Here is a 27,339-nt window from a genome sequence, read left to right on the forward strand (position 1 = left end):
AAGGAAGCATGCAGCCAGCACACAGGAGAAGAGATCAGAACAGAGTGCTGAACAGCAAAGGAGGAGACGTCACCAGCAGCACACAAAAAGATCTGACTTTTACCAGAGATGATCAGGGGAAAGCGCGAACGCAGTCCCCCACTACCACAAATTATGCAGTCGAGTTTCCCGCATTTGGGGAAATCGCAGGGGTCAGCACAGCCGGAGTGCAATGGATGAGCCTCGCCCTGGGAGAACCACCTTCGTGATCATGGTATCTCCCCTGCCAGGTAAGTATGAGTTGGATTAGGGCTCAGGAGGGCCCCTGCTCGGGCACACCCCCGTCAAGTGAAGGAGGTTGACCGGATCCATGACAAGCGAACTCTCGGCAGGGGATAGAAAAAAACTGCAGGGAGGCTGCATCTCTTCACGTTGACATGGGAAGGAGGAAGGGTGACTGTTCCGGAAGCACCCCCCAAACTATGCGCACAACTAGTGCAAATCCTTCCCAGGGCACACTGCAGCAGGTTGATTTGCATACCGTGATGTCATAAAAGCAGTCTGGCACAGTTACAGTAGCTGCAACCCTCATCTCTACATGAAAACCGACAGGCAGTGCACCGTCCTATGTCTCAATGGGTTCTTAAATTGGAAAATAAAATCTAAAAGGCAGCTTGAGATTTAACCCCCTAGCTGCTGAGGGCTTTCTCATCCTTGCACCGAGACCATTTTCAGACGTTAGCGCTCGTCCGAACGTCGTCGTCACAGATTTATTTATTTTTTTAAATGTCTTTTTTTCTCTCTTATCCCCCTGCCGCACTCGCACAAATCATACCTTGTTTTTTTTTTTCTTTCAAAAGACTTTGTAGTCTCAAAAAAGCCATTAGTCTTTTTACTGATTTGAACACGTCAAAAGTTGTTTCGCCCAAATGGCCCAAAAAGCGTATTTCTCAAGAAAGTGAACCAAAAGTAAATGTGATTTTTTTTTGTCCCCGTCTTATAAGCACCATAGACAAATACTTTGTGTTTTGCCACCAATCCACCTGCCCAAAATCTGCACGCAAACCAAAAATGCTCTCTTTCTTCTAGTTTTCGCCGCCTCAATTGAAACGCTTACTATGTGTAGGAAGACTACGGCAGCCCAGCGAGGCCTACCGTTTTACAAAGTAGACAAGCTACTGCATGAAATGAGGGAGCAAAGTTTTTTTCCCTCTCTCCCCCTGAAATCTGACACAATGTGGGGGCCTACTTTACAAAGCAAGTGAAACCGTGTGGGTCCTGCAGCGCCCTCTATTGGTTGCATATGCAAAGCACAGTACAAGGCCCGAAAAAGCAAGGAAGCATGCAGCCAGCACACAGAAGAGATCAGAACAGAGTGCTGAACAGCAAAGGAGGAGACGTCACCAGCAGCACACAAAAAGATCTGACTTTTACCAGAGATGATCAGGGGAAAGCACGAACGCAGTCCCCCACTACCACAAATTATGCAGTCGAGTTTCCCGCATTTGGGGAAATCGCAGGGGTCAGCACAGCCGGAGTGCAATGGATGAGCCTCGCCCTGGGAGAACCACCTTCGTGATCATGGTATCTCCCCTGCCAGGTAAGTATGAGTTGGACTAGGGCTCAGGAGGGCCCCTGCTCGGGCACACCCCCGTCAAGTGAAGGAGGTTGACCGGATCCATGACGAGCGAACTCTCGGCAGGGGATAGAAAAAAACTGCAGGGAGGCTGCATCTCTTCACGTTGTCATGGGAAGGAGGAAGGGTGACTGTTCCGGAAGCACCCCCAAACTATGCGCACAACTAGTGCAAATCCTTCCCAGGGCACACTGCAGCAGGTTGATTTGCATACCGTGATGTCATAAAAGCAGTCTGGCACAGTTACAGTAGCTGCAACCCTCATCTCTACATGAAAACCGACAGGCAGTGCACCGTCCTATGTCTCAATGGGTTCTTAAATTGGAAAATAAAATCTAAAAGGCAGCTTGAGATTTAACCCCCTAGCTGCTGAGGGCTTTCTCATCCTTGCACCGAGACCATTTTCAGACGTTAGCGCTCGTCCGAACGTCGTCGTCACAGATTTATTTATTTTTTTAAATGTCTTTTTTTCTCTCTTATCCCCCTGCCGCACTCGCACAAATCATACCTTGTTTTTTTTTTTCTTTCAAAAGACTTTGTAGTCTCAAAAAAGCCATTAGTCTTTTTACTGATTTGAACACGTCAAAAGTTGTTTCGCCCAAATGGCCCAAAAAGCGTATTTCTCAAGAAAGTGAACCAAAAGTAAATGTGATTTTTTTTTTGTCCCCCGTCTTATAAGCACCATAGACAAATACTTTGTGTTTTGCCACCAATCCACCTGCCCAAAATCTGCACGCAAACCAAAAATGCTCTCTTTCTTCTAGTTTTTGTCAACTCAATTGAAACGCTTACTATGTGTAGGAAGACTACGGCAGCCCAGCGAGGCCTACCGTTTTACAAAGTAGACAAGCTACTGCATGAAATGAGGGAGCAAAGTTTTTTTCCCTCTCTCCCCCTGAAATCTGACACAATGTGGGGGCCTACTTTACAAAGCAAGTGAAACCGTGTGGGTCCTGCAGCGCCCTCTATTGGTTGCATATGCAAAGCACAGTACAAGGCCCGAAAAAGCAAGGAAGCATGCAGCCAGCACACAGGAGAAGAGATCAGAACAGAGTGCTGAACAGCAAAGGAGGAGACGTCACCAGCAGCACACAAAAAGATCTGACTTTTACCAGAGATGATCAGGGGAAAGCGCGAACGCAGTCCCCCACTACCACAAATTATGCAGTCGAGTTTCCCGCATTTGGGGAAATCGCAGGGGTCAGCACACCCGGAGTGCAATGGATGAGCCTCGCCCTGGGAGAACCACCTTCGTGATCATGGTATCTCCCCTGCCAGGTAAGTATGAGTTGGACTAGGGCTCAGGAGGGCCCCTGCTCGGGCACACCCCCGTCAAGTGAAGGAGGTTGACCGGATCCATGACAAGCGAACTCTCGGCAGGGGATAGAAAAAAACTGCAGGGAGGCTGCATCTCTTCACGTTGACATGGGAAGGAGGAAGGGTGACTGTTCCGGAAGCACCCCCAAACTATGCGCACAACTAGTGCAAATCCTTCCCAGGGCACACTGCAGCAGGTTGATTTGCATACCGTGATGTCATAAAAGCAGTCTGGCACAGTTACAGTAGCTGCAACCCTCATCTCTACATGAAAACCGACAGGCAGTGCACCGTCCTATGTCTCAATGGGTTCTTAAATTGGAAAATAAAATCTAAAAGGCAGCTTGAGATTTAACCCCCTAGCTGCTGAGGGCTTTCTCATCCTTGCACCGAGACCATTTTCAGACGTTAGCGCTCGTCCGAACGTCGTCGTCACAGATTTATTTATTTTTTTAAATGTCTTTTTTTCTCTCTTATCCCCCTGCCGCACTCGCACAAATCATACCTTGTTTTTTTTTTTCTTTCAAAAGACTTTGTAGTCTCAAAAAAGCCATTAGTCTTTTTACTGATTTGAACACGTCAAAAGTTGTTTCGCCCAAATGGCCCAAAAAGCGTATTTCTCAAGAAAGTGAACCAAAAGTAAATGTGATTTTTTTTTTGTCCCCCGTCTTATAAGCACCATAGACAAATACTTTGTGTTTTGCCACCAATCCACCTGCCCAAAATCTGCACGCAAACCAAAAATGCTCTCTTTCTTCTAGTTTTTGTCAACTCAATTGAAACGCTTACTATGTGTAGGAAGACTACGGCAGCCCAGCGAGGCCTACCATTTTACAAAGTAGACAAGCTACTGCATGAAATGAGGGAGCAAAGTTTTTTTCCCTCTCTCCCCCTGAAATCTGACACAATGTGGGGGCCTACTTTACAAAGCAAGTGAAACCGTGTGGGTCCTGCAGCACCCTCTATTGGTTGCATATGCAAAGCACAGTACAAGGCCCGAAAAAGCAAGGAAGCATGCAGCCAGCACACAGGAGAAGAGATCAGAACAGAGTGCTGAACAGCAAAGGAGGAGACGTCACCAGCAGCACACAAAAAGATCTGACTTTTACCAGAGATGATCAGGGGAAAGCGCGAACGCAGTCCCCCACTACCACAAATTATGCAGTCGAGTTTCCCGCATTTGGGGAAATCGCAGGGGTCAGCACACCCGGAGTGCAATGGATGAGCCTCGCCCTGGGAGAACCACCTTCGTGATCATGGTATCTCCCCTGCCAGGTAAGTATGAGTTGGACTAGGGCTCAGGAGGGCCCCTGCTCGGGCACACCCCCGTCAAGTGAAGGAGGTTGACCGGATCCATGACAAGCGAACTCTCGGCAGGGGATAGAAAAAAACTGCAGGGAGGCTGCATCTCTTCACGTTGACATGGGAAGGAGGAAGGGTGACTGTTCCGGAAGCACCCCCAAACTATGCGCACAACTAGTGCAAATCCTTCCCAGGGCACACTGCAGCAGATGAATTTGCATACCGTCATGTCATAAAAGCAGTCAGGCACAGTTACAGTAGCTGCAACCCTCATCTCTACATGAAAACCGACAGGCAGTGCACCGTCCTATGTCTCAATGGTTTCTTAAATTGGAAAATAAAATCTAAAAGGCAGCTTGAGATTTAACCCCCTAGCTGCTGAGGGCTTTCTCATCCTTGCACCGAGACCATTTTCAGACGTTAGCGCTCGTCCGAACGTCGTCGTCACAGATTTATTTATTTTTTTAAATGTCTTTTTTTCTCTCTTATCCCCCTGCCGCACTCGCACAAATCATACCTTGTTTTTTTTTTTCTTTCAAAAGACTTTGTAGTCTCAAAAAAGCCATTAGTCTTTTTACTGATTTGAACACGTCAAAAGTTGTTTCGCCCAAATGGCCCAAAAAGCGTATTTCTCAAGAAAGTGAACCAAAAGTAAATGTGATTTTTTTTTTGTCCCCCGTCTTATAAGCACCATAGACAAATACTTTGTGTTTTGCCACCAATCCACCTGCCCAAAATCTGCACGCAAACCAAAAATGCTCTCTTTCTTCTAGTTTTCGCCGCCTCAATTGAAACGCTTACTATGTGTAGGAAGACTACGGCAGCCCAGCGAGGCCTACCGTTTTACAAAGTAGACAAGCTACTGCATGAAATGAGGGAGCAAAGTTTTTTTCCCTCTCTCCCCCTGAAATCTGACACAATGTGGGGGCCTACTTTACAAAGCAAGTGAAACCGTGTGGGTCCTGCAGCGCCCTCTATTGGTTGCATATGCAAAGCACAGTACAAGGCCCGAAAAAGCAAGGAAGCATGCAGCCAGCACACAGAAGAGATCAGAACAGAGTGCTGAACAGCAAAGGAGGAGACGTCACCAGCAGCACACAAAAAGATCTGACTTTTACCAGAGATGATCAGGGGAAAGCGCGAACGCAGTCCCCCACTACCACAAATTATGCAGTCGAGTTTCCCGCATTTGGGGAAATCGCAGGGGTCAGCACAGCCGGAGTGCAATGGATGAGCCTCGCCCTGGGAGAACCACCTTCGTGATCATGGTATCTCCCCTGCCAGGTAAGTATGAGTTGGACTAGGGCTCAGGAGGGCCCCTGCTCGGGCACACCCCCGTCAAGTGAAGGAGGTTGACCGGATCCATGACGAGCGAACTCTCGGCAGGGGATAGAAAAAAACTGCAGGGAGGCTGCATCTCTTCACGTTGTCATGGGAAGGAGGAAGGGTGACTGTTCCGGAAGCACCCCCAAACTATGCGCACAACTAGTGCAAATCCTTCCCAGGGCACACTGCAGCAGGTTGATTTGCATACCGTGATGTCATAAAAGCAGTCTGGCACAGTTACAGTAGCTGCAACCCTCATCTCTACATGAAAACCGACAGGCAGTGCACCGTCCTATGTCTCAATGGGTTCTTAAATTGGAAAATAAAATCTAAAAGGCAGCTTGAGATTTAACCCCCTAGCTGCTGAGGGCTTTCTCATCCTTGCACCGAGACCATTTTCAGACGTTAGCGCTCGTCCGAACGTCGTCGTCACAGATTTATTTATTTTTTTAAATGTCTTTTTTTCTCTCTTATCCCCCTGCCGCACTCGCACAAATCATACCTTGTTTTTTTTTTTCTTTCAAAAGACTTTGTAGTCTCAAAAAAGCCATTAGTCTTTTTACTGATTTGAACACGTCAAAAGTTGTTTCGCCCAAATGGCCCAAAAAGCGTATTTCTCAAGAAAGTGAACCAAAAGTAAATGTGATTTTTTTTTTGTCCCCCGTCTTATAAGCACCATAGACAAATACTTTGTGTTTTGCCACCAATCCACCTGCCCAAAATCTGCACGCAAACCAAAAATGCTCTCTTTCTTCTAGTTTTTGTCAACTCAATTGAAACGCTTACTATGTGTAGGAAGACTACGGCAGCCCAGCGAGGCCTACCGTTTTACAAAGTAGACAAGCTACTGCATGAAATGAGGGAGCAAAGTTTTTTTCCCTCTCTCCCCCTGAAATCTGACACAATGTGGGGGCCTACTTTACAAAGCAAGTGAAACCGTGTGGGTCCTGCAGCGCCCTCTATTGGTTGCATATGCAAAGCACAGTACAAGGCCCGAAAAAGCAAGGAAGCATGCAGCCAGCACACAGGAGAAGAGATCAGAACAGAGTGCTGAACAGCAAAGGAGGAGACGTCACCAGCAGCACACAAAAAGATCTGACTTTTACCAGAGATGATCAGGGGAAAGCGCGAACGCAGTCCCCCACTACCACAAATTATGCAGTCGAGTTTCCCGCATTTGGGGAAATCGCAGGGGTCAGCACACCCGGAGTGCAATGGATGAGCCTCGCCCTGGGAGAACCACCTTCGTGATCATGGTATCTCCCCTGCCAGGTAAGTATGAGTTGGACTAGGGCTCAGGAGGGCCCCTGCTCGGGCACACCCCCGTCAAGTGAAGGAGGTTGACCGGATCCATGACAAGCGAACTCTCGGCAGGGGATAGAAAAAAACTGCAGGGAGGCTGCATCTCTTCACGTTGACATGGGAAGGAGGAAGGGTGACTGTTCCGGAAGCACCCCCAAACTATGCGCACAACTAGTGCAAATCCTTCCCAGGGCACACTGCAGCAGGTTGATTTGCATACCGTGATGTCATAAAAGCAGTCTGGCACAGTTACAGTAGCTGCAACCCTCATCTCTACATGAAAACCGACAGGCAGTGCACCGTCCTATGTCTCAATGGGTTCTTAAATTGGAAAATAAAATCTAAAAGGCAGCTTGAGATTTAACCCCCTAGCTGCTGAGGGCTTTCTCATCCTTGCACCGAGACCATTTTCAGACGTTAGCGCTCGTCCGAACGTCGTCGTCACAGATTTATTTATTTTTTTAAATGTCTTTTTTTCTCTCTTATCCCCCTGCCGCACTCGCACAAATCATACCTTGTTTTTTTTTTTCTTTCAAAAGACTTTGTAGTCTCAAAAAAGCCATTAGTCTTTTTACTGATTTGAACACGTCAAAAGTTGTTTCGCCCAAATGGCCCAAAAAGCGTATTTCTCAAGAAAGTGAACCAAAAGTAAATGTGATTTTTTTTTTGTCCCCCGTCTTATAAGCACCATAGACAAATACTTTGTGTTTTGCCACCAATCCACCTGCCCAAAATCTGCACGCAAACCAAAAATGCTCTCTTTCTTCTAGTTTTTGTCAACTCAATTGAAACGCTTACTATGTGTAGGAAGACTACGGCAGCCCAGCGAGGCCTACCATTTTACAAAGTAGACAAGCTACTGCATGAAATGAGGGAGCAAAGTTTTTTTCCCTCTCTCCCCCTGAAATCTGACACAATGTGGGGGCCTACTTTACAAAGCAAGTGAAACCGTGTGGGTCCTGCAGCACCCTCTATTGGTTGCATATGCAAAGCACAGTACAAGGCCCGAAAAAGCAAGGAAGCATGCAGCCAGCACACAGGAGAAGAGATCAGAACAGAGTGCTGAACAGCAAAGGAGGAGACGTCACCAGCAGCACACAAAAAGATCTGACTTTTACCAGAGATGATCAGGGGAAAGCGCGAACGCAGTCCCCCACTACCACAAATTATGCAGTCGAGTTTCCCGCATTTGGGGAAATCGCAGGGGTCAGCACACCCGGAGTGCAATGGATGAGCCTCGCCCTGGGAGAACCACCTTCGTGATCATGGTATCTCCCCTGCCAGGTAAGTATGAGTTGGACTAGGGCTCAGGAGGGCCCCTGCTCGGGCACACCCCCGTCAAGTGAAGGAGGTTGACCGGATCCATGACAAGCGAACTCTCGGCAGGGGATAGAAAAAAACTGCAGGGAGGCTGCATCTCTTCACGTTGACATGGGAAGGAGGAAGGGTGACTGTTCCGGAAGCACCCCCAAACTATGCGCACAACTAGTGCAAATCCTTCCCAGGGCACACTGCAGCAGATGAATTTGCATACCGTCATGTCATAAAAGCAGTCGGGCACAGTTACAGTAGCTGCAACCCTCATCTCTACATGAAAACCGACAGGCAGTGCACCGTCCTATGTCTCAATGGTTTCTTAAATTGGAAAATAAAATCTAAAAGGCAGCTTGAGATTTAACCCCCTAGCTGCTGAGGGCTTTCTCATCCTTGCACCGAGACCATTTTCAGACGTTAGCGCTCGTCCGAACGTCGTCGTCACAGATTTATTTATTTTTTTAAATGTCTTTTTTTCTCTCTTATCCCCCTGCCGCACTCGCACAAATCATACCTTGTTTTTTTTTTTCTTTCAAAAGACTTTGTAGTCTCAAAAAAGCCATTAGTCTTTTTACTGATTTGAACACGTCAAAAGTTGTTTCGCCCAAATGGCCCAAAAAGCGTATTTCTCAAGAAAGTGAACCAAAAGTAAATGTGATTTTTTTTTTGTCCCCCGTCTTATAAGCACCATAGACAAATACTTTGTGTTTTGCCACCAATCCACCTGCCCAAAATCTGCACGCAAACCAAAAATGCTCTCTTTCTTCTAGTTTTTGTCAACTCAATTGAAACGCTTACTATGTGTAGGAAGACTACGGCAGCCCAGCGAGGCCTACCGTTTTACAAAGTAGACAAGCTACTGCATGAAATGAGGGAGCAAAGTTTTTTTCCCTCTCTCCCCCTGAAATCTGACACAATGTGGGGGCCTACTTTACAAAGCAAGTGAAACCGTGTGGGTCCTGCAGCGCCCTCTATTGGTTGCATATGCAAAGCACAGTACAAGGCCCGAAAAAGCAAGGAAGCATGCAGCCAGCACACAGGAGAAGAGATCAGAACAGAGTGCTGAACAGCAAAGGAGGAGACGTCACCAGCAACACACAAAAAGATCTGACTTTTACCAGAGATGATCAGGGGAAAGCGCGAACGCAGTCCCCCACTACCACAAATTATGCAGTCGAGTTTCCCGCATTTGGGGAAATCGCAGGGGTCAGCACACCCGGAGTGCAATGGATGAGCCTCGCCCTGGGAGAACCACCTTCGTGATCATGGTATCTCCCCTGCCAGGTAAGTATGAGTTGGACTAGGGCTCAGGAGGGCCCCTGCTCGGGCACACCCCCGTCAAGTGAAGGAGGTTGACCGGATCCATGACAAGCGAACTCTCGGCAGGGGATAGAAAAAAACTGCAGGGAGGCTGCATCTCTTCACGTTGACATGGGAAGGAGGAAGGGTGACTGTTCCGGAAGCACCCCCAAACTATGCGCACAACTAGTGCAAATCCTTCCCAGGGCACACTGCAGCAGATGAATTTGCATACCGTCATGTCATAAAAGCAGTCAGGCACAGTTACAGTAGCTGCAACCCTCATCTCTACATGAAAACCGACAGGCAGTGCACCGTCCTATGTCTCAATGGTTTCTTAAATTGGAAAATAAAATCTAAAAGGCAGCTTGAGATTTAACCCCCTAGCTGCTGAGGGCTTTCTCATCCTTGCACCGAGACCATTTTCAGACGTTAGCGCTCGTCCGAACGTCGTCGTCACAGATTTATTTATTTTTTTAAATGTCTTTTTTTCTCTCTTATCCCCCTGCCGCACTCGCACAAATCATACCTTGTTTTTTTTTTTCTTTCAAAAGACTTTGTAGTCTCAAAAAAGCCATTAGTCTTTTTACTGATTTGAACACGTCAAAAGTTGTTTCGCCCAAATGGCCCAAAAAGCGTATTTCTCAAGAAAGTGAACCAAAAGTAAATGTGATTTTTTTTTTGTCCCCCGTCTTATAAGCACCATAGACAAATACTTTGTGTTTTGCCACCAATCCACCTGCCCAAAATCTGCACGCAAACCAAAAATGCTCTCTTTCTTCTAGTTTTTGTCAACTCAATTGAAACGCTTACTATGTGTAGGAAGACTACGGCAGCCCAGCGAGGCCTACCGTTTTACAAAGTAGACAAGCTACTGCATGAAATGAGGGAGCAAAGTTTTTTTCCCTCTCTCCCCCTGAAATCTGACACAATGTGGGGGCCTACTTTACAAAGCAAGTGAAACCGTGTGGGCCCTGCAGCGCCCTCTATTGGTTGCATATGCAAAGCACAGTACAAGGCCCGAAAAAGCAAGGAAGCATGCAGCCAGCACACAGAAGAGATCAGAACAGAGTGCTGAACAGCAAAGGAGGAGACGTCACCAGCAGCACACAAAAAGATCTGACTTTTACCAGAGATGATCAGGGGAAAGCGCGAACGCAGTCCCCCACTACCACAAATTATGCAGTCGAGTTTCCCGCATTTGGGGAAATCGCAGGGGTCAGCACAGCCGGAGTGCAATGGATGAGCCTCGCCCTGGGAGAACCACCTTCGTGATCATGGTATCTCCCCTGCCAGGTAAGTATGAGTTGGACTAGGGCTCAGGAGGGCCCCTGCTCGGGCACACCCCCGTCAAGTGAAGGAGGTTGACCGGATCCATGACGAGCGAACTCTCGGCAGGGGATAGAAAAAAACTGCAGGGAGGCTGCATCTCTTCACGTTGTCATGGGAAGGAGGAAGGGTGACTGTTCCGGAAGCACCCCCAAACTATGCGCACAACTAGTGCAAATCCTTCCCAGGGCACACTGCAGCAGGTTGATTTGCATACCGTGATGTCATAAAAGCAGTCTGGCACAGTTACAGTAGCTGCAACCCTCATCTCTACATGAAAACCGACAGGCAGTGCACCGTCCTATGTCTCAATGGGTTCTTAAATTGGAAAATAAAATCTAAAAGGCAGCTTGAGATTTAACCCCCTAGCTGCTGAGGGCTTTCTCATCCTTGCACCGAGACCATTTTCAGACGTTAGCGCTCGTCCGAACGTCGTCGTCACAGATTTATTTATTTTTTTAAATGTCTTTTTTTCTCTCTTATCCCCCTGCCGCACTCGCACAAATCATACCTTGTTTTTTTTTTTCTTTCAAAAGACTTTGTAGTCTCAAAAAAGCCATTAGTCTTTTTACTGATTTGAACACGTCAAAAGTTGTTTCGCCCAAATGGCCCAAAAAGCGTATTTCTCAAGAAAGTGAACCAAAAGTAAATGTGATTTTTTTTTTGTCCCCCGTCTTATAAGCACCATAGACAAATACTTTGTGTTTTGCCACCAATCCACCTGCCCAAAATCTGCACGCAAACCAAAAATGCTCTCTTTCTTCTAGTTTTTGTCAACTCAATTGAAACGCTTACTATGTGTAGGAAGACTACGGCAGCCCAGCGAGGCCTACCGTTTTACAAAGTAGACAAGCTACTGCATGAAATGAGGGAGCAAAGTTTTTTTCCCTCTCTCCCCCTGAAATCTGACACAATGTGGGGGCCTACTTTACAAAGCAAGTGAAACCGTGTGGGTCCTGCAGCGCCCTCTATTGGTTGCATATGCAAAGCACAGTACAAGGCCCGAAAAAGCAAGGAAGCATGCAGCCAGCACACAGGAGAAGAGATCAGAACAGAGTGCTGAACAGCAAAGGAGGAGACGTCACCAGCAGCACACAAAAAGATCTGACTTTTACCAGAGATGATCAGGGGAAAGCGCGAACGCAGTCCCCCACTACCACAAATTATGCAGTCGAGTTTCCCGCATTTGGGGAAATCGCAGGGGTCAGCACACCCGGAGTGCAATGGATGAGCCTCGCCCTGGGAGAACCACCTTCGTGATCATGGTATCTCCCCTGCCAGGTAAGTATGAGTTGGACTAGGGCTCAGGAGGGCCCCTGCTCGGGCACACCCCCGTCAAGTGAAGGAGGTTGACCGGATCCATGACAAGCGAACTCTCGGCAGGGGATAGAAAAAAACTGCAGGGAGGCTGCATCTCTTCACGTTGACATGGGAAGGAGGAAGGGTGACTGTTCCGGAAGCACCCCCAAACTATGCGCACAACTAGTGCAAATCCTTCCCAGGGCACACTGCAGCAGGTTGATTTGCATACCGTGATGTCATAAAAGCAGTCTGGCACAGTTACAGTAGCTGCAACCCTCATCTCTACATGAAAACCGACAGGCAGTGCACCGTCCTATGTCTCAATGGGTTCTTAAATTGGAAAATAAAATCTAAAAGGCAGCTTGAGATTTAACCCCCTAGCTGCTGAGGGCTTTCTCATCCTTGCACCGAGACCATTTTCAGACGTTAGCGCTCGTCCGAACGTCGTCGTCACAGATTTATTTATTTTTTTAAATGTCCTTTTTTCTCTCTTATCCCCCTGCCGCACTCGCACAAATCATACCTTGTTTTTTGTTTTTGTTTTTTTTTTTCTTTCAAAAGACTTTGTAGTCTCAAAAAAGCCATTAGTCTTTTTACTGATTTGAACACGTCAAAAGTTGTTTCGCCCAAATGGCCCAAAAAGCGTATTTCTCAAGAAAGTGAACCAAAAGTAAATGTGATTTTTTTTTTGTCCCCCGTCTTATAAGCACCATAGACAAATACTTTGTGTTTTGCCACCAATCCACCTGCCCAAAATCTGCACGCAAACCAAAAATGCTCTCTTTCTTCTAGTTTTTGTCAACTCAATTGAAACGCTTACTATGTGTAGGAAGACTACGGCAGCCCAGCGAGGCCTACCGTTTTACAAAGTAGACAAGCTACTGCATGAAATGAGGGAGCAAAGTTTTTTTCCCTCTCTCCCCCTGAAATCTGACACAATGTGGGGGCCTACTTTACAAAGCAAGTGAAACCGTGTGGGTCCTGCAGCACCCTCTATTGGTTGCATATGCAAAGCACAGTACAAGGCCCGAAAAAGCAAGGAAGCATGCAGCCAGCACACAGGAGAAGAGATCAGAACAGAGTGCTGAACAGCAAAGGAGGAGACGTCACCAGCAGCACACAAAAAGATCTGACTTTTACCAGAGATGATCAGGGGAAAGCGCGAACGCAGTCCCCCACTACCACAAATTATGCAGTCGAGTTTCCCGCATTTGGGGAAATCGCAGGGGTCAGCACACCCGGAGTGCAATGGATGAGCCTCGCCCTGGGAGAACCACCTTCGTGATCATGGTATCTCCCCTGCCAGGTAAGTATGAGTTGGACTAGGGCTCAGGAGGGCCCCTGCTCGGGCACACCCCCGTCAAGTGAAGGAGGTTGACCGGATCCATGACAAGCGAACTCTCGGCAGGGGATAGAAAAAAACTGCAGGGAGGCTGCATCTCTTCACGTTGACATGGGAAGGAGGAAGGGTGACTGTTCCGGAAGCACCCCCAAACTATGCGCACAACTAGTGCAAATCCTTCCCAGGGCACACTGCAGCAGGTTGATTTGCATACCGTGATGTCATAAAAGCAGTCTGGCACAGTTACAGTAGCTGCAACCCTCATCTCTACATGAAAACCGACAGGCAGTGCACCGTCCTATGTCTCAATGGGTTCTTAAATTGGAAAATAAAATCTAAAAGGCAGCTTGAGATTTAACCCCCTAGCTGCTGAGGGCTTTCTCATCCTTGCACCGAGACCATTTTCAGACGTTAGCGCTCGTCCGAACGTCGTCGTCACAGATTTATTTATTTTTTTAAATGTCTTTTTTTCTCTCTTATCCCCCTGCCGCACTCGCACAAATCATACCTTGTTTTTTTTTTTCTTTCTTTCAAAAGACTTTGTAGTCTCAAAAAAGCCATTAGTCTTTTTACTGATTTGAACACGTCAAAAGTTGTTTCGCCCAAATGGCCCAAAAAGCGTATTTCTCAAGAAAGTGAACCAAAAGTAAATGTGATTTTTTTTTTGTCCCCCGTCTTATAAGCACCATAGACAAATACTTTGTGTTTTGCCACCAATCCACCTGCCCAAAATCTGCACGCAAACCAAAAATGCTCTCTTTCTTCTAGTTTTTGTCAACTCAATTGAAACGCTTACTATGTGTAGGAAGACTACGGCAGCCCAGCGAGGCCTACCGTTTTACAAAGTAGACAAGCTACTGCATGAAATGAGGGAGCAAAGTTTTTTTCCCTCTCTCCCCCTGAAATCTGACACAATGTGGGGGCCTACTTTACAAAGCAAGTGAAACCGTGTGGGTCCTGCAGCACCCTCTATTGGTTGCATATGCAAAGCACAGTACAAGGCCCGAAAAAGCAAGGAAGCATGCAGCCAGCACACAGGAGAAGAGATCAGAACAGAGTGCTGAACAGCAAAGGAGGAGACGTCACCAGCAGCACACAAAAAGATCTGACTTTTACCAGAGATGATCAGGGGAAAGCGCGAACGCAGTCCCCCACTACCACAAATTATGCAGTCGAGTTTCCCGCATTTGGGGAAATCGCAGGGGTCAGCACACCCGGAGTGCAATGGATGAGCCTCGCCCTGGGAGAACCACCTTCGTGATCATGGTATCTCCCCTGCCAGGTAAGTATGAGTTGGACTAGGGCTCAGGAGGGCCCCTGCTCGGGCACACCCCCGTCAAGTGAAGGAGGTTGACCGGATCCATGACAAGCGAACTCTCGGCAGGGGATAGAAAAAAACTGCAGGGAGGCTGCATCTCTTCACGTTGACATGGGAAGGAGGAAGGGTGACTGTTCCGGAAGCACCCCCAAACTATGCGCACAACTAGTGCAAATCCTTCCCAGGGCACACTGCAGCAGGTTGATTTGCTTACCGTGATGTCATAAAAGCAGTCTGGCACAGTTACAGTAGCTGCAACCCTCATCTCTACATGAAAACCGACAGGCAGTGCACCGTCCTATGTCTCAATGGGTTCTTAAATTGGAAAATAAAATCTAAAAGGCAGCTTGAGATTTAACCCCCTAGCTGCTGAGGGCTTTCTCATCCTTGCACCGAGACCATTTTCAGACGTTAGCGCTCGTCCGAACGTCGTCGTCACAGATTTATTTATTTTTTTAAATGTCTTTTTTTCTCTCTTATCCCCCTGCCGCACTCGCACAAATCATACCTTGTTTTTTTTTTTCTTTCTTTCAAAAGACTTTGTAGTCTCAAAAAAGCCATTAGTCTTTTTACTGATTTGAACACGTCAAAAGTTGTTTCGCCCAAATGGCCCAAAAAGCGTATTTCTCAAGAAAGTGAACCAAAAGTAAATGTGATTTTTTTTTTGTCCCCCGTCTTATAAGCACCATAGACAAATACTTTGTGTTTTGCCACCAATCCACCTGCCCAAAATCTGCACGCAAACCAAAAATGCTCTCTTTCTTCTAGTTTTTGTCAACTCAATTGAAACGCTTACTATGTGTAGGAAGACTACGGCAGCCCAGCGAGGCCTACCGTTTTACAAAGTAGACAAGCTACTGCATGAAATGAGGGAGCAAAGTTTTTTTCCCTCTCTCCCCCTGAAATCTGACACAATGTGGGGGCCTACTTTACAAAGCAAGTGAAACCGTGTGGGTCCTGCAGCGCCCTCTATTGGTTGCATATGCAAAGCACAGTACAAGGCCCGAAAAAGCAAGGAAGCATGCAGCCAGCACACAGGAGAAGAGATCAGAACAGAGTGCTGAACAGCAAAGGAGGAGACGTCACCAGCAGCACACAAAAAGATCTGACTTTTACCAGAGATGATCAGGGGAAAGCGCGAACGCAGTCCCCCACTACCACAAATTATGCAGTCGAGTTTCCCGCATTTGGGGAAATCGCAGGGGTCAGCACACCCGGAGTGCAATGGATGAGCCTCGCCCTGGGAGAACCACCTTCGTGATCATGGTATCTCCCCTGCCAGGTAAGTATGAGTTGGACTAGGGCTCAGGAGGGCCCCTGCTCGGGCACACCCCCGTCAAGTGAAGGAGGTTGACCGGATCCATGACAAGCGAACTCTCGGCAGGGGATAGAAAAAAACTGCAGGGAGGCTGCATCTCTTCACGTTGACATGGGAAGGAGGAAGGGTGACTGTTCCGGAAGCACCCCCAAACTATGCGCACAACTAGTGCAAATCCTTCCCAGGGCACACTGCAGCAGGTTGATTTGCATACCGTGATGTCATAAAAGCAGTCTGGCACAGTTACAGTAGCTGCAACCCTCATCTCTACATGAAAACCGACAGGCAGTGCACCGTCCTATGTCTCAATGGGTTCTTAAATTGGAAAATAAAATCTAAAAGGCAGCTTGAGATTTAACCCCCTAGCTGCTGAGGGCTTTCTCATCCTTGCACCGAGACCATTTTCAGACGTTAGCGCTCGTCCGAACGTCGTCGTCACAGATTTATTTATTTTTTTAAATGTCTTTTTTTCTCTCTTATCCCCCTGCCGCACTCGCACAAATCATACCTTGTTTTTTTTTTTCTTTCTTTCAAAAGACTTTGTAGTCTCAAAAAAGCCATTAGTCTTTTTACTGATTTGAACACGTCAAAAGTTGTTTCGCCCAAATGGCCCAAAAAGCGTATTTCTCAAGAAAGTGAACCAAAAGTAAATGTGATTTTTTTTTTGTCCCCCGTCTTATAAGCACCATAGACAAATACTTTGTGTTTTGCCACCAATCCACCTGCCCAAAATCTGCACGCAAACCAAAAATGCTCTCTTTCTTCTAGTTTTTGTCAACTCAATTGAAACGCTTACTATGTGTAGGAAGACTACGGCAGCCCAGCGAGGCCTACCGTTTTACAAAGTAGACAAGCTACTGCATGAAATGAGGGAGCAAAGTTTTTTTCCCTCTCTCCCCCTGAAATCTGACACAATGTGGGGGCCTACTTTACAAAGCAAGTGAAACCGTGTGGGTCCTGCAGCACCCTCTATTGGTTGCATATGCAAAGCACAGTACAAGGCCCGAAAAAGCAAGGAAGCATGCAGCCAGCACACAGGAGAAGAGATCAGAACAGAGTGCTGAACAGCAAAGGAGGAGACGTCACCAGCAGCACACAAAAAGATCTGACTTTTACCAGAGATGATCAGGGGAAAGCGCGAACGCAGTCCCCCACTACCACAAATTATGCAGTCGAGTTTCCCGCATTTGGGGAAATCGCAGGGGTCAGCACACCCGGAGTGCAATGGATGAGCCTCGCCCTGGGAGAACCACCTTCGTGATCATGGTATCTCCCCTGCCAGGTAAGTATGAGTTGGACTAGGGCTCAGGAGGGCCCCTGCTCGGGCACACCCCCGTCAAGTGAAGGAGGTTGACCGGATCCATGACAAGCGAACTCTCGGCAGGGGATAGAAAAAAACTGCAGGGAGGCTGCATCTCTTCACGTTGACATGGGAAGGAGGAAGGGTGACTGTTCCGGAAGCACCCCCAAACTATGCGCACAACTAGTGCAAATCCTTCCCAGGGCACACTGCAGCAGGTTGATTTGCTTACCGTGATGTCATAAAAGCAGTCTGGCACAGTTACAGTAGCTGCAACCCTCATCTCTACATGAAAACCGACAGGCAGTGCACCGTCCTATGTCTCAATGGGTTCTTAAATTGGAAAATAAAATCTAAAAGGCAGCTTGAGATTTAACCCCCTAGCTGCTGAGGGCTTTCTCATCCTTGCACCGAGACCATTTTCAGACGTTAGCGCTCGTCCGAACGTCGTCGTCACAGATTTATTTATTTTTTTAAATGTCTTTTTTTCTCTCTTATCCCCCTGCCGCACTCGCACAAATCATACCTTGTTTTTTTTTTTCTTTCTTTCAAAAGACTTTGTAGTCTCAAAAAAGCCATTAGTCTTTTTACTGATTTGAACACGTCAAAAGTTGTTTCGCCCAAATGGCCCAAAAAGCGTATTTCTCAAGAAAGTGAACCAAAAGTAAATGTGATTTTTTTTTTGTCCCCCGTCTTATAAGCACCATAGACAAATACTTTGTGTTTTGCCACCAATCCACCTGCCCAAAATCTGCACGCAAACCAAAAATGCTCTCTTTCTTCTAGTTTTTGTCAACTCAATTGAAACGCTTACTATGTGTAGGAAGACTACGGCAGCCCAGCGAGGCCTACCGTTTTACAAAGTAGACAAGCTACTGCATGAAATGAGGGAGCAAAGTTTTTTTCCCTCTCTCCCCCTGAAATCTGACACAATGTGGGGGCCTACTTTACAAAGCAAGTGAAACCGTGTGGGTCCTGCAGCGCCCTCTATTGGTTGCATATGCAAAGCACAGTACAAGGCCCGAAAAAGCAAGGAAGCATGCAGCCAGCACACAGGAGAAGAGATCAGAACAGAGTGCTGAACAGCAAAGGAGGAGACGTCACCAGCAGCACACAAAAAGATCTGACTTTTACCAGAGATGATCAGGGGAAAGCGCGAACGCAGTCCCCCAGTACCACAAATTATGCAGTCGAGTTTCCCGCATTTGGGGAAATCGCAGGGGTCAGCACACTCGGAGTGCAATGGATGAGCCTCGCCCTGGGAGAACCACCTTCATGATCATGGTATCTCCCCTGCCAGGTAAGTATGAGTTGGACTAGGGCTCAGGAGGGCCCCTGCTCGGGCACACCCCCGTCAAGTGAAGGAGGTTGACCGGATCCATGACAAGCGAACTCTCGGCAGGGGATAGAAAAAAACTGCAGGGAGGCTGCATCTCTTCACGTTGACATGGGAAGGAGGAAGGGTGACTGTTCCGGAAGCACCCCCAAACTATGCGCACAACTAGTGCAAATCCTTCCCAGGGCACACTGCAGCAGGTTGATTTGCATACCGTGATGTCATAAAAGCAGTCTGGCACAGTTACAGTAGCTGCAACCCTCATCTCTACATGAAAACCGACAGGCAGTGCACCGTCCTATGTCTCAATGGGTTCTTAAATTGGAAAATAAAATCTAAAAGGCAGCTTGAGATTTAACCCCCTAGCTGCTGAGGGCTTTCTCATCCTTGCACCGAGACCATTTTCAGACGTTAGCGCTCGTCCGAACGTCGTCGTCACAGATTTATTTATTTTTTTAAATGTCTTTTTTTCTCTCTTATCCCCCTGCCGCACTCGCACAAATCATACCTTGTTTTTTTTTTTCTTTCTTTCAAAAGACTTTGTAGTCTCAAAAAAGCCATTAGTCTTTTTACTGATTTGAACACGTCAAAAGTTGTTTCGCCCAAATGGCCCAAAAAGCGTATTTCTCAAGAAAGTGAACCAAAAGTAAATGTGATTTTTTTTTTGTCCCCCGTCTTATAAGCACCATAGACAAATACTTTGTGTTTTGCCACCAATCCACCTGCCCAAAATCTGCACGCAAACCAAAAATGCTCTCTTTCTTCTAGTTTTTGTCAACTCAATTGAAACGCTTACTATGTGTAGGAAGACTACGGCAGCCCAGCGAGGCCTACCGTTTTACAAAGTAGACAAGCTACTGCATGAAATGAGGGAGCAAAGTTTTTTTCCCTCTCTCCCCCTGAAATCTGACACAATGTGGGGGCCTACTTTACAAAGCAAGTGAAACCGTGTGGGTCCTGCAGCGCCCTCTATTGGTTGCATATGCAAAGCACAGTACAAGGCCCGAAAAAGCAAGGAAGCATGCAGCCAGCACACAGGAGAAGAGATCAGAACAGAGTGCTTAACAGCAAAGGAGGAGACGTCACCAGCAGCACACAAAAAGATCTGACTTTTACCAGAGATGATCAGGGGAAAGCGCGAACGCAGTCCCCCACTACCACAAATTATGCAGTCGAGTTTCCCGCATTTGGGGAAATCGCAGGGGTCAGCACAGCCGGAGTGCAATGGATGAGCCTCGCCCTGGGAGAACCACCTTCGTGATCATGGTATCTCCCCTGCCAGGTAAGTATGAGTTGGACTAGGGCTCAGGAGGGCCCCTGCTCGGGCACACCCCCGTCAAGTGAAGGAGGTTGACCGGATCCATGACAAGCGAACTCTCGGCAGGGGATAGAAAAAAACTGCAGGGAGGCTGCATCTCTTCACGTTGACATGGGAAGGAGGAAGGGTGACTGTTCCGGAAGCACCCCCAAACTATGCGCACAACTAGTGCAAATCCTTCCCAGGGCACACTGCAGCAGGTTGATTTGCTTACCGTGATGTCATAAAAGCAGTCTGGCACAGTTACAGTAGCTGCAACCCTCATCTCTACATGAAAACCGACAGGCAGTGCACCGTCCTATGTCTCAATGGGTTCTTAAATTGGAAAATAAAATCTAAAAGGCAGCTTGAGATTTAACCCCCTAGCTGCTGAGGGCTTTCTCATCCTTGCACCGAGACCATTTTCAGACGTTAGCGCTCGTCCGAACGTCGTCGTCACAGATTTATTTATTTTTTTAAATGTCTTTTTTTCTCTCTTATCCCCCTGCCGCACTCGCACAAATCATACCTTGTTTTTTTTTTTTGTTTGTTTTTTTCTTTCAAAAGACTTTGTAGTCTCAAAAAAGCCATTAGTCTTTTTACTGATTTGAACACGTCAAAAGTTGTTTCGCTCAAATGGCCCAAAAAGCGTATTTCTCAAGAAAGTGAACCAAAAGTAAATGTGATTTTTTTTGTCCCCCGTCTTATAAGCACCATAGACAAATACTTTGTTTTGCCACCAATCCACCTGCCCAAAATCTGCACGCAAACCAAAAATGCTCTCTTTCTTCTAGTTTTTGTCAACTCAATTGAAATGCTTACTATGTGTAGGAAGACTACGGCAGCCCAGCGAGGCCTACCGTTTTACAAAGTAGACAAGCTACTGCATGAAATGAGGGAGCAAAGTTTTTTTCCCTCTCTCCCCCTGAAATCTGACACAATGTGGGGGCCTACTTTACACAGCAAGTGAAACCGTGTGGGTCCTGCAGCGCCCTCTATTGGTTGCATATGCAAAGCACAGTACAAGGCCCGAAAAAGCAAGGAAGCATGCAGCCAGCACACAGGAGAAGAGATCAGAACAGAGTGCTGAACAGCAAAGGAGGAGACGTCACCAGCAGCACACAAAAAGATCTGACTTTTACCAGAGATGATCAGGGGAAAGCGCGAACGCAGTCCCCCACTACCACAAATTATGCAGTCGAGTTTCCCGCATTTGGGGAAATCGCAGGGGTCAGCACACCCGGAGTGCAATGGATGAGCCTCGCCCTGGGAGAACCACCTTCATGATCATGGTATCTCCCCTGCCAGGTAAGTATGAGTTGGACTAGGGCTCAGGAGGGCCCCTGCTCGGGCACACCCCCGTCAAGTGAAGGAGGTTGACCGGATCCATGACAAGCGAACTCTCGGCAGGGGATAGAAAAAAACTGCAGGGAGGCTGCATCTCTTCACGTTGACATGGGAAGGAGGAAGGGTGACTGTTCCGGAAGCACCCCCAAACTATGCGCACAACTAGTGCAAATCCTTCCCAGGGCACACTGCAGCAGGTTGATTTGCATACCGTGATGTCATAAAAGCAGTCTGGCACAGTTACAGTAGCTGCAACCCTCATCTCTACATGAAAACCGACAGGCAGTGCACCGTCCTATGTCTCAATGGGTTCTTAAATTGGAAAATAAAATCTAAAAGGCAGCTTGAGATTTAACCCCCTAGCTGCTGAGGGTTTTCTCATCCTCGCACCGAGACCATTTTCAGACGTTAGCGCTCGTCCGAACGTCGTCGTCACAGATTTATTTATTTTTTTAAATGTCTTTTTTTCTCTCTTATCCCCCTGCCGCACTCGCACAAATCATACCTTGTTTTTTGTTTTTGTTTTTTTTTTTCTTTCAAAAGACTTTGTAGTCTCAAAAAAGCCATTAGTCTTTTTACTGATTTGAACACGTCAAAAGTTGTTTCGCTCAAATGGCCCAAAAAGCGTATTTCTCAAGAAAGTGAACCAAAAGTAAATGTGATTTTTTTTGTCCCCCGTCTTATAAGCACCATAGACAAATACTTTGTTTTGCCACCAATCCACCTGCCCAAAATCTGCACGCAAACCAAAAATGCTCTCTTTCTTCTAGTTTTTGTCAACTCAATTGAAATGCTTACTATGTGTAGGAAGACTACGGCAGCCCAGCGAGGCCTACCGTTTTACAAAGTAGACAAGCTACTGCATGAAATGAGGGAGCAAAGTTTTTTTCCCTCTCTCCCCCTGAAATCTGACACAATGTGGGGGCCTACTTTACAAAGCAAGTGAAACCGTGTGGGTCCTGCAGCGCCCTCTATTGGTTGCATATGCAAAGCACAGTACAAGGCCCGAAAAAGCAAGGAAGCATGCAGCCAGCACACAGGAGAAGAGATCAGAACAGAGTGCTGAACAGCAAAGGAGGAGACGTCACCAGCAGCACACAAAAAGATCTGACTTTTACCAGAGATGATCAGGGGAAAGCGCGAACGCAGTCCCCCAGTACCACAAATTATGCAGTCGAGTTTCCCGCATTTGGGGAAATCGCAGGGGTCAGCACACTCGGAGTGCAATGGATGAGCCTCGCCCTGGGAGAACCACCTTCATGATCATGGTATCTCCCCTGCCAGGTAAGTATGAGTTGGACTAGGGCTCAGGAGGGCCCCTGCTCGGGCACACCCCCGTCAAGTGAAGGAGGTTGACCGGATCCATGACAAGCGAACTCTCGGCAGGGGATAGAAAAAAACTGCAGGGAGGCTGCATCTCTTCACGTTGACATGGGAAGGAGGAAGGGTGACTGTTCCGGAAGCACCCCCAAACTATGCGCACAACTAGTGCAAATCCTTCCCAGGGCACACTGCAGCAGGTTGATTTGCATACCGTGATGTCATAAAAGCAGTCTGGCACAGTTACAGTAGCTGCAACCCTCATCTCTACATGAAAACCGACAGGCAGTGCACCGTCCTATGTCTCAATGGGTTCTTAAATTGGAAAATAAAATCTAAAAGGCAGCTTGAGATTTAACCCCCTAGCTGCTGAGGGCTTTCTCATCCTTGCACCGAGACCATTTTCAGACGTTAGCGCTCGTCCGAACGTCGTCGTCACAGATTTATTTATTTTTTTAAATGTCTTTTTTTCTCTCTTATCCCCCTGCCGCACTCGCACAAATCATACCTTGTTTTTTTTTTTCTTTCTTTCAAAAGACTTTGTAGTCTCAAAAAAGCCATTAGTCTTTTTACTGATTTGAACACGTCAAAAGTTGTTTCGCCCAAATGGCCCAAAAAGCGTATTTCTCAAGAAAGTGAACCAAAAGTAAATGTGATTTTTTTTTTGTCCCCCGTCTTATAAGCACCATAGACAAATACTTTGTGTTTTGCCACCAATCCACCTGCCCAAAATCTGCACGCAAACCAAAAATGCTCTCTTTCTTCTAGTTTTTGTCAACTCAATTGAAACGCTTACTATGTGTAGGAAGACTACGGCAGCCCAGCGAGGCCTACCGTTTTACAAAGTAGACAAGCTACTGCATGAAATGAGGGAGCAAAGTTTTTTTCCCTCTCTCCCCCTGAAATCTGACACAATGTGGGGGCCTACTTTACAAAGCAAGTGAAACCGTGTGGGTCCTGCAGCACCCTCTATTGGTTGCATATGCAAAGCACAGTACAAGGCCCGAAAAAGCAAGGAAGCATGCAGCCAGCACACAGGAGAAGAGATCAGAACAGAGTGCTGAACAGCAAAGGAGGAGACGTCACCAGCAGCACACAAAAAGATCTGACTTTTACCAGAGATGATCAGGGGAAAGCGCGAACGCAGTCCCCCACTACCACAAATTATGCAGTCGAGTTTCCCGCATTTGGGGAAATCGCAGGGGTCAGCACACCCGGAGTGCAATGGATGAGCCTCGCCCTGGGAGAACCACCTTCGTGATCATGGTATCTCCCCTGCCAGGTAAGTATGAGTTGGACTAGGGCTCAGGAGGGCCCCTGCTCGGGCACACCCCCGTCAAGTGAAGGAGGTTGACCGGATCCATGACAAGCGAACTCTCGGCAGGGGATAGAAAAAAACTGCAGGGAGGCTGCATCTCTTCACGTTGACATGGGAAGGAGGAAGGGTGACTGTTCCGGAAGCACCCCCAAACTATGCGCACAACTAGTGCAAATCCTTCCCAGGGCACACTGCAGCAGGTTGATTTGCTTACCGTGATGTCATAAAAGCAGTCTGGCACAGTTACAGTAGCTGCAACCCTCATCTCTACATGAAAACCGACAGGCAGTGCACCGTCCTATGTCTCAATGGGTTCTTAAATTGGAAAATAAAATCTAAAAGGCAGCTTGAGATTTAACCCCCTAGCTGCTGAGGGCTTTCTCATCCTTGCACCGAGACCATTTTCAGACGTTAGCGCTCGTCCGAACGTCGTCGTCACAGATTTATTTATTTTTTTAAATGTCTTTTTTTCTCTCTTATCCCCCTGCCGCACTCGCACAAATCATACCTTGTTTTTTTTTTTTCTTTCAAAAGACTTTGTAGTCTCAAAAAAGCCATTAGTCTTTTTACTGATTTGAACACGTCAAAAGTTGTTTCGCCCAAATGGCCCAAAAAGCGTATTTCTCAAGAAAGTGAACCAAAAGTAAATGTGATTTTTTTTTTGTCCCCCGTCTTATAAGCACCATAGACAAATACTTTGTGTTTTGCCACCAATCCACCTGCCCAAAATCTGCACGCAAACCAAAAATGCTCTCTTTCTTCTAGTTTTTGTCAACTCAATTGAAACGCTTACTATGTGTAGGAAGACTACGGCAGCCCAGCGAGGCCTACCGTTTTACAAAGTAGACAAGCTACTGCATGAAATGAGGGAGCAAAGTTTTTTTCCCTCTCTCCCCCTGAAATCTGACACAATGTGGGGGCCTACTTTACAAAGCAAGTGAAACCGTGTGGGTCCTGCAGCGCCCTCTATTGGTTGCATATGCAAAGCACAGTACAAGGCCCGAAAAAGCAAGGAAGCATGCAGCCAGCACACAGGAGAAGAGATCAGAACAGAGTGCTTAACAGCAAAGGAGGAGACGTCACCAGCAGCACACAAAAAGATCTGACTTTTACCAGAGATGATCAGGGGAAAGCGCGAACGCAGTCCCCCACTACCACAAATTATGCAGTCGAGTTTCCCGCATTTGGGGAAATCGCAGGGGTCAGCACAGCCGGAGTGCAATGGATGAGCCTCGCCCTGGGAGAACCACCTTCGTGATCATGGTATCTCCCCTGCCAGGTAAGTATGAGTTGGACTAGGGCTCAGGAGGGCCCCTGCTCGGGCACACCCCCGTCAAGTGAAGGAGGTTGACCGGATCCATGACAAGCGAACTCTCGGCAGGGGATAGAAAAAAACTGCAGGGAGGCTGCATCTCTTCACGTTGACATGGGAAGGAGGAAGGGTGACTGTTCCGGAAGCACCCCCAAACTATGCGCACAACTAGTGCAAATCCTTCCCAGGGCACACTGCAGCAGGTTGATTTGCTTACCGTGATGTCATAAAAGCAGTCTGGCACAGTTACAGTAGCTGCAACCCTCATCTCTACATGAAAACCGACAGGCAGTGCACCGTCCTATGTCTCAATGGGTTCTTAAATTGGAAAATAAAATCTAAAAGGCAGCTTGAGATTTAACCCCCTAGCTGCTGAGGGCTTTCTCATCCTTGCACCGAGACCATTTTCAGACGTTAGCGCTCGTCCGAACGTCGTCGTCACAGATTTATTTATTTTTTTAAATGTCTTTTTTTCTCTCTTATCCCCCTGCCGCACTCGCACAAATCATACCTTGTTTTTTTTTTTTCTTTCAAAAGACTTTGTAGTCTCAAAAAAGCCATTAGTCTTTTTACTGATTTGAACACGTCAAAAGTTGTTTCGCCCAAATGGCCCAAAAAGCGTATTTCTCAAGAAAGTGAACCAAAAGTAAATGTGATTTTTTTTTTGTCCCCCGTCTTATAAGCACCATAGACAAATACTTTGTGTTTTGCCACCAATCCACCTGCCCAAAATCTGCACGCAAACCAAAAATGCTCTCTTTCTTCTAGTTTTTGTCAACTCAATTGAAACGCTTACTATGTGTAGGAAGACTACGGCAGCCCAGCGAGGCCTACCGTTTTACAAAGTAGACAAGCTACTGCATGAAATGAGGGAGCAAAGTTTTTTTCCCTCTCTCCCCCTGAAATCTGACACAATGTGGGGGCCTACTTTACAAAGCAAGTGAAACCGTGTGGGTCCTGCAGCGCCCTCTATTGGTTGCATATGCAAAGCACAGTACAAGGCCCGAAAAAGCAAGGAAGCATGCAGCCAGCACACAGGAGAAGAGATCAGAACAGAGTGCTTAACAGCAAAGGAGGAGACGTCACCAGCAGCACACAAAAAGATCTGACTTTTACCAGAGATGATCAGGGGAAAGCGCGAACGCAGTCCCCCACTACCACAAATTATGCAGTCGAGTTTCCCGCATTTGGGGAAATCGCAGGGGTCAGCACACCCGGAGTGCAATGGATGAGCCTCGCCCTGGGAGAACCACCTTCGTGATCATGGTATCTCCCCTGCCAGGTAAGTATGAGTTGGACTAGGGCTCAGGAGGGCCCCTGCTCGGGCACACCCCCGTCAAGTGAAGGAGGTTGACCGGATCCATGACAAGCGAACTCTCGGCAGGGGATAGAAAAAAACTGCAGGGAGGCTGCATCTCTTCACGTTGACATGGGAAGGAGGAAGGGTGACTGTTCCGGAAGCACCCCCAAACTATGCGCACAACTAGTGCAAATCCTTCCCAGGGCACACTGCAGCAGGTTGATTTGCATACCGTGATGTCATAAAAGCAGTCTGGCACAGTTACAGTAGCTGCAACCCTCATCTCTACATGAAAACCGACAGGCAGTGCACCGTCCTATGTCTCAATGGGTTCTTAAATTGGAAAATAAAATCTAAAAGGCAGCTTGAGATTTAACCCCCTAGCTGCTGAGGGCTTTCTCATCCTTGCACCGAGACCATTTTCAGACGTTAGCGCTCGTCCGAACGTCGTCGTCACAGATTTATTTATTTTTTTAAATGTCTTTTTTTCTCTCTTATCCCCCTGCCGCACTCGCACAAATCATACCTTGCTTTTTTTTTTCTTTCAAAAGACTTTGTAGTCTCAAAAAAGCCATTAGTCTTTTTACTGATTTGAACACGTCAAAAGTTGTTTCACCCAAATGGCCCAAAAAGCGTATTTCTCAAGCAAGTGAACCAAAAGCAAATGTGATTTTTTTTCTTTTGTCCCCCGTCTTATAAGCACCATAGACAAATACTTTGTGTTT

The 27,339-nt window shown here is 47.1% G+C and overlaps 1 protein-coding gene and 21 non-coding genes across 23 annotated transcripts in view; all 22 read right to left on the bottom strand.

Annotated features, from left to right (window-relative positions):
- The window catches only part of SLC38A9 (solute carrier family 38 member 9), a 423,549-nt gene that overhangs the window by 303,055 nt on the left and 93,155 nt on the right, over positions 1 to 27,339 (bottom strand). The window lies entirely within an intron of this gene.
- Positions 114 to 277, bottom strand: LOC134958030 (U1 spliceosomal RNA). Its single transcript, XR_010186841.1, has one exon. It is a non-coding gene; the product is annotated as a U1 spliceosomal RNA (small nuclear RNA).
- LOC134958510 (U1 spliceosomal RNA) lies at positions 1,424 to 1,587 on the bottom strand. Its single transcript, XR_010187042.1, has one exon. It is a non-coding gene; the product is annotated as a U1 spliceosomal RNA (small nuclear RNA).
- Positions 2,738 to 2,901, bottom strand: LOC134956610 (U1 spliceosomal RNA). The gene has a single exon (XR_010186029.1). It is a non-coding gene; the product is annotated as a U1 spliceosomal RNA (small nuclear RNA).
- LOC134956621 (U1 spliceosomal RNA) lies at positions 4,052 to 4,215 on the bottom strand. Its single transcript, XR_010186031.1, has one exon. It is a non-coding gene; the product is annotated as a U1 spliceosomal RNA (small nuclear RNA).
- Positions 5,363 to 5,526, bottom strand: LOC134958033 (U1 spliceosomal RNA). The gene has a single exon (XR_010186842.1). It is a non-coding gene; the product is annotated as a U1 spliceosomal RNA (small nuclear RNA).
- LOC134956629 (U1 spliceosomal RNA) lies at positions 6,677 to 6,840 on the bottom strand. Its single transcript, XR_010186038.1, has one exon. It is a non-coding gene; the product is annotated as a U1 spliceosomal RNA (small nuclear RNA).
- On the bottom strand, positions 7,991 to 8,154 carry LOC134956640 (U1 spliceosomal RNA). Its single transcript, XR_010186049.1, has one exon. It is a non-coding gene; the product is annotated as a U1 spliceosomal RNA (small nuclear RNA).
- On the bottom strand, positions 9,305 to 9,468 carry LOC134956649 (U1 spliceosomal RNA). The gene has a single exon (XR_010186059.1). It is a non-coding gene; the product is annotated as a U1 spliceosomal RNA (small nuclear RNA).
- Positions 10,616 to 10,779, bottom strand: LOC134958041 (U1 spliceosomal RNA). Its single transcript, XR_010186853.1, has one exon. It is a non-coding gene; the product is annotated as a U1 spliceosomal RNA (small nuclear RNA).
- Positions 11,930 to 12,093, bottom strand: LOC134956656 (U1 spliceosomal RNA). The gene has a single exon (XR_010186068.1). It is a non-coding gene; the product is annotated as a U1 spliceosomal RNA (small nuclear RNA).
- On the bottom strand, positions 13,257 to 13,420 carry LOC134956666 (U1 spliceosomal RNA). Its single transcript, XR_010186079.1, has one exon. It is a non-coding gene; the product is annotated as a U1 spliceosomal RNA (small nuclear RNA).
- LOC134956675 (U1 spliceosomal RNA) lies at positions 14,575 to 14,738 on the bottom strand. Its single transcript, XR_010186084.1, has one exon. It is a non-coding gene; the product is annotated as a U1 spliceosomal RNA (small nuclear RNA).
- Positions 15,893 to 16,056, bottom strand: LOC134956679 (U1 spliceosomal RNA). Its single transcript, XR_010186085.1, has one exon. It is a non-coding gene; the product is annotated as a U1 spliceosomal RNA (small nuclear RNA).
- LOC134956685 (U1 spliceosomal RNA) lies at positions 17,211 to 17,374 on the bottom strand. Its single transcript, XR_010186092.1, has one exon. It is a non-coding gene; the product is annotated as a U1 spliceosomal RNA (small nuclear RNA).
- Positions 18,529 to 18,692, bottom strand: LOC134958790 (U1 spliceosomal RNA). The gene has a single exon (XR_010187114.1). It is a non-coding gene; the product is annotated as a U1 spliceosomal RNA (small nuclear RNA).
- Positions 19,847 to 20,010, bottom strand: LOC134958044 (U1 spliceosomal RNA). Its single transcript, XR_010186854.1, has one exon. It is a non-coding gene; the product is annotated as a U1 spliceosomal RNA (small nuclear RNA).
- LOC134955702 (U1 spliceosomal RNA) lies at positions 21,170 to 21,333 on the bottom strand. Its single transcript, XR_010185948.1, has one exon. It is a non-coding gene; the product is annotated as a U1 spliceosomal RNA (small nuclear RNA).
- Positions 22,493 to 22,656, bottom strand: LOC134958795 (U1 spliceosomal RNA). Its single transcript, XR_010187115.1, has one exon. It is a non-coding gene; the product is annotated as a U1 spliceosomal RNA (small nuclear RNA).
- On the bottom strand, positions 23,811 to 23,974 carry LOC134956701 (U1 spliceosomal RNA). The gene has a single exon (XR_010186109.1). It is a non-coding gene; the product is annotated as a U1 spliceosomal RNA (small nuclear RNA).
- Positions 25,126 to 25,289, bottom strand: LOC134958049 (U1 spliceosomal RNA). The gene has a single exon (XR_010186855.1). It is a non-coding gene; the product is annotated as a U1 spliceosomal RNA (small nuclear RNA).
- LOC134956710 (U1 spliceosomal RNA) lies at positions 26,441 to 26,604 on the bottom strand. Its single transcript, XR_010186118.1, has one exon. It is a non-coding gene; the product is annotated as a U1 spliceosomal RNA (small nuclear RNA).

The sequence above is a fragment of the Pseudophryne corroboree genome, chromosome 1 (genome assembly GCF_028390025.1).
Source record: "Pseudophryne corroboree isolate aPseCor3 chromosome 1, aPseCor3.hap2, whole genome shotgun sequence".
Taxonomy (NCBI): domain Eukaryota; kingdom Metazoa; phylum Chordata; class Amphibia; order Anura; family Myobatrachidae; genus Pseudophryne; species Pseudophryne corroboree.